Here is a 5837-nt window from a genome sequence, read left to right on the forward strand (position 1 = left end):
GGGAGTTCGGCTGGCAGCAGCCCGCAGCATCCCCGGCCGCCTGGCGCGCGGGTCCTCCACAGCACTGGAAAGAGAAGGAATTAGTAACTACGGTGCTTGGTAGTCACCAGCGCTGAGGGTAATGGAGCACGGGAACAGGAGGTTCAACCAGGCTGCGGCTTCCCCGTGCTTGGGGATAGCCGGAATATGAGGGACACGGCCCTGAGAAGCCGCGTTGCACTGGCCCTGTGCCCTCCGGAGATCCCCAATTGTTACAACGCCTCTCTCACTCAGTTTCACAGTACAGTCCAGGTTGGGCTTATATATTTAAATTTTATAAAAAATTATCCCAGACGATGGAAAATTCCTGTTATCCCTTATTTTATCACGTGCAGAATGCAGTGACATTGTGGAGCAAACAAGAACACACGTGTTCTTTGTTAGCTGTTGAAGTTGGTGCTCTAATTCTAATTAAAATCACTCATCGGGCCTTCATAAGAACACGGATAATTTGTAACTTAGTAATACTGTAAATACCCTACAGTGCTAGAATTGGGAAATAATTTACAAGGCAATAGGTGGGAAAGTTTACATTAACACTTAATTATTTGGGTATTTCTTAGGGCTGCTGGTTGTGGCACGTTCCTTTTCTCCACTAAAATTAAGGTAATTTCTCTCACTGTCCTCGTCTCTTACACTGCTGACAAACTGAAAAGTTTTTCCAATGTTTCAATGTATGTTCTTCCCAATACTGGATGATTGCTTGCCTTACTGGTGCATGTCACTGGTAAGTTAAAAAAAAAAAAAAAAAACAACAAAAAGCCCAACCCAAAAATAACCTCTTCATCCTTTTCAAAATATTTTAATGACCACAAACAGTGGCAGTTCCAGTTTGTTACATCAGGCTTTAGCTTGCTCAAGAAAAACTCTTGTAGCCATTAATGAGATTTTACAAAAAGCACAAAGTTTCAGTGCTGGGTGAAGGTTAATTTCTTTTATCACTAATTTTTCTCAAAGGTAACAGTTCTATGCTCTCAGAACTGCAGAGAAGTACCTGATCACCATTTAAATAAGAATCTGCACTAGAAAAACTTCAAATTTTCCTTTTGCAAGCCACTTTTTTTCACCATCAGCACTTCCATTTCTACAGCCAGTTTTGTGGTCTGATAGCATCAATAGTATGACAGGATATTCACTTCCTATTTGTTGCATCAAAAGTTAAAGCATTTCATCACAGTTACAAGAAAAAGTTGCTGCAGTAATGACTATGAGGAAATCTGTCCACTGTAATCAAATCCATTTTATCACCTCACAGGAAACTGCCTGATGTTATCGTGTTCTGTCCGTGGATGCCAGGGGGAACACTGGAGCTGGGGTTTTAGCTGTTAGTAATACAAAAGATAGAGCAGGAAATGCTCCCTGTCTTAGTTACAAAAAGCATTTATTGCTTAATTTTCTGTCTTCTCTGAGCAAGTTGCTACTTCAGACATTTTGACATATATACATACATATACACACACACTAACAGGCAAATTTTGTCAAGCCTTTCCAGTCTCCGTGTTCTACTGAATTCTTTATGTCAGAACCCAACTCTCTTCACATCCAGTGCACAATAATAAAGAAGTTTGAAATTCCAGAATCTTGAGAATATCTGGCTTCTTTCTGGTGAATGCCATTTTTGATTTGCTAAATTTATAAATTTCTTTATCTATGTATAAGTAAAGAGGCAAGAAGTGAGGCAGATGAGCTTTTTAGCTATTGCCAAAGGTAGTTTTTACATAGCTTTAAATTTCTTCAGTGTGGATAATTTTGTAGATTTTGAGCAATTTAAAGGACATTGCAAAAGTGCAATTCCCAGATTAACTGTTAAACAGTATTATTTTTAATTACTCTTTTGCTTAGGCTTTAACTCTCCCATCCACCTAATTTGTCTTGCTACTGCAACAGCTATAAATATTTTTACCTTAGTAAACTTAATACTTCTTTTCCAGTTTGTTTTTATAAGTTTTAGTTTGGGAGGGATTTTTAAAAATAAATCTGACCTCAAGGAGAGCTCTGAGCTCAAGCTTCTGAGAACCTGTGGTGCAAAGACCTTTCCTTTCAGTCCAATAGAAAGAATTAAACGTGACTTCTGTATAAAAGATTGAAAGTTAAAATACTAATCGGTTTGGGTTTATTGGCAATCATTTAGTGTGGAGATTTTTTGGTTAAATATGTTATACTTCAGGGACTTCACTGTACTTTAGTCAAAGCTAAAATAGAAGAGAAATTGGTTCTGAGCATGCAGACACGTTGAAGAAGTGCTTAAAAGTCAAGTAAGGAATTGTGAGTTGTCTTCATTTTCCTCCCCTTTGGGATATTGAGCTCCTGCAGGAACTTCTAAAGATCTTCCTATTTAGGTCATTTTCTTTCACTTTATAAAGCTGTTCTTTTCTCTTGTGACTTGAAGGTTTTATACAAATGTAAGGCTGTTTCAGAGAATCCATTCTGCCTGAGAGGCCATTCCTAATATAATTTTCTAATAATAAGCATATGCCATTGCTTTTCCTATAATCATGCTTCTTAGCTAAATTATCTAATCTTAAAAGCATCTCAAGTGTCCAACATCTAATGCTTTCACTTTATGGCTTGTGAAAATAAGAGATACTGGAACTACAAGAATATTTTTTTCTCACTTTTAGGTTTTTTCATTTATATACTTGCCACAAACTATGCACGTTACCCACACATTTATGCAAAAGTCTATCCATAAATTTGATTTCGTATATTTTTCTGAAGCAAATTTTGCTCTTTATTTGCCAACAACAGGATTTATTCCCATATATACTTTTCATAGGGATTTTCTCCACACACATTGACCAGGTGTTTTAGTAATTGCTGCAGTGCTTTTACCATTATTTTTCCTATGGTGTCTGCACCTCTTGAATTCTAAAAAGCCTTGTAACGATGTAGATTTTTCTGTCCAATTCCAGCTGATTGTTATTGATGGAAGATGAACTACAGCAAGGTGAAGTCTATGGTTTGATCTGAAGCCTGAGAGCTTTGTTATTCTAATCTCTTCTGGCATGGAGTTCTGCAGCCATGAGCAGGTTAAAAGGGGAAAAAGAAAAAGCCTCCTGACCTTTCCTTGGAAATGGAGAGTTTCACTGAACCAGGAGAGGCAGCATCTGTGGAGCATGAAATGTTATCAAAAAGGGTATGAGATGGTGAGAAATAGTAAAATACATTGCCAGATGCATGGGCATTTTACTCATTGCAGAATACAAGTGGGAGAAAGGGAACATGGCTGCCACAAGTCCATGATAATAGTTAAAAAAGAAAAAATTATAACCTTCAGTTGTGTATGGATTTTGGGGAAAGATCTTGTCTATTTCTGAGCTCAAGAGACTTTCTGCACAAGTCCCAGCTTCCTCTTTTGAATCTCTAACACCTTCAGCCAAGTGTCATGAAAGTTGAGCAGAAAGACTTCTACACACAAACTCATTCACTTTCTCTTCAGTTTTTACCACTGTGAGAATTATGCATTTTTAATTTCATTTTAGAACTTCCCTTAAAAAGGACTCCTCAATATTAGGATTACTGAAGTGCTACCTGAGGATATATGGGGAGTGGAACTAGAAGAGGTCTGAAGGCTCCCCAGCCTTGGGGTTTCCTTGACTGCACAGTGCAAGAGAGAATTTATTTGAGACATGAGTTTGGTTTGAGTCATTTAGTATTACCTCAGGGGTTTGGCTTTCAAGAAGGCATTTACAGACAAAAGTGCTGGGTCTGAGGGCTCTGGGGAAGAACTGGAGTTTGTATTTCTGAGTTTTATTACCCACATGTTTCAGTTGCCCCCAAGAACTTTGGCTAATTGCATTGTATTGTTGATTATAAAAGCCAAAGAAAACCCCCCAAGAAAGACAATGCACTGGAGTGCCTCACAGAAACTGTGCTTTCTACTGCTGAAACAAAAAAATCAATTGGATGTTCAAGAAAGAAATACTTCCATGGAGATACAGATGGAAGTGCTTTGTACAGAACATCATCTGTCCTGTTTCATGGATTTCAGACGTATAGGACTTGTAGCAAGTTGGATATTGGAAGAATTATGCAAATTAGATTAGCAGAGATATGCTGGAGAGCAGAAGTTTATCCCATTTTCCAGGGTGTGTTATCTGGCTCCCAGGTGCAGAAGGGACTCCACGCTCACAGCTCATGCTCTTGCTGTGCCAGCTCACTGATGTGATGGACCCCCATGTCCAGGGTGACACAGGAGTGTCAGGGTGACTTGTTTTGAGATCTGAGCAGAGCCCAGGAATTCCAGACTCCTCACACCACACATTAACTCTCATCACTGCTGCAATTGGCCTTCCAGCAACTTGCGGGTTTCAGGGGCACTACTCCATAAGGGGTTTTGCCACCTTAGCCAGCACTGGGAAGAACGGAGGTGCTGCTGTGGTGCTGCTGCTTCCCTCTCGCTGTGGTATTTCCTTTTTATTTTCTAAGGTGCCATCTGCTCGGGCTCATAGCGGAGGCTCTGGAACAGAGGAAGAGCTGAGGTGTGTTGGGTGTGGCCAGGAGCTGCTGAGCTGTATCTCCCTGAATATCTGGATACAGCTGCCACACCAGTAGGTGTGACCTCAGGAAGGCACAAAAAACAGAGCTGAGGGATGAAGAGTGGAGCTTTTCTCAGGTTAAATGATAGCAGCATAAGTAGTGCTGCTCCTGTTCTTACTTGGAGAACACACCGTAGAATTTCCGTGTGTGCATGGTTTTCATTAAGTTCTGTGTTACTTTTCATAGTTGATTTTTATGAAAGCACCATGAGTTAGTTATTAAGTAGTTTGTATTTGTGGACTATGGGATTTTTACTTGTGCTTTAATGTTATGATTAAAAAAAAAACCAAACCAACAGTTTGGCAACTATGCTTTTATAGAATTTTCACTCTCAAATGATGCTGTGTGTGACTGTGGGTTATTTTGTGACTGGATCATGGATTACCTCACAGTGGAGTTCAGAGCTGGGGCCTGTGCTGTCATTGCATAGGACGTATTTCACCCCCTGCGTGTCTTGCTCATGCTTTTTAACCTTGAAAAACTTCCCAAATATATCAAGTGTGTAAAACTTGTCACCAGTCTTTACAAAGGTGTGAACAAGCAGGCTAGGCAGATTTAGTAGGAAACAAAGACAGCGAATGAGGTGAAATGAGTAGTACAAAAAATTGTGATTTCAAAGTAGTGTAACGATGGAAGGTGGACAGTGGGAAGTTACTGCTGCACAAAGCTTTATGCCCTGGCTTCTTCTGTCCAGTCCTAGTTCTACTTTCCGGAGAGGAGTGAAAGCCACCCCTGCTTTCAGCTGAAGGGGTCAGAAGTCAGCCATGAGCTTTTGTTTTCAGTAGCCTGCAGGGAGAAAGGCTGACTGGACAGCCTTGGAGATAAACCGCTGTCCCCAAAATGAAGGAGCTTTGGGGATCTTAGCAGACCAAGATTATCACTCCTTGTTTGTTGGTGGTTAGGGCTCTTGGGGTTTTATTGTCTTGGGGCTGGGGTTTTTGGGGATGGGGTGGTGATTATCATGTTTTCTTAGCCAGTTCCTGGTATTGGTTCCTCAGAGCTCAGTGTCTGTTTGGAAGTGTTTGCCCTATGTTTCTCTGCGAGGTTTTACGGAGTTCTCCTGGTTTGCATATGCCCACGGTGGGCTGGCAGACGGGGCTCTGAGGCTCACGGGGTGAAGCTAATCCGTGCTTTTGCACTCTTGGCAGAAATCCTGGCAGGACTTTACGCTATGAGGAGTGTTGGATGGAGGACAAGGGTTGGGGGGAGGTTGGAAATTGCATTTAAGACTCTGCTGGGAGTCTTAATACCGGTAATGT

This window comes from Corvus brachyrhynchos, unplaced genomic scaffold (genome assembly GCF_000691975.1).
Source record: "Corvus brachyrhynchos isolate BGI_N302 unplaced genomic scaffold, ASM69197v1 scaffold69, whole genome shotgun sequence".
NCBI classification, from domain to species: Eukaryota; Metazoa; Chordata; class Aves; order Passeriformes; family Corvidae; genus Corvus; species Corvus brachyrhynchos.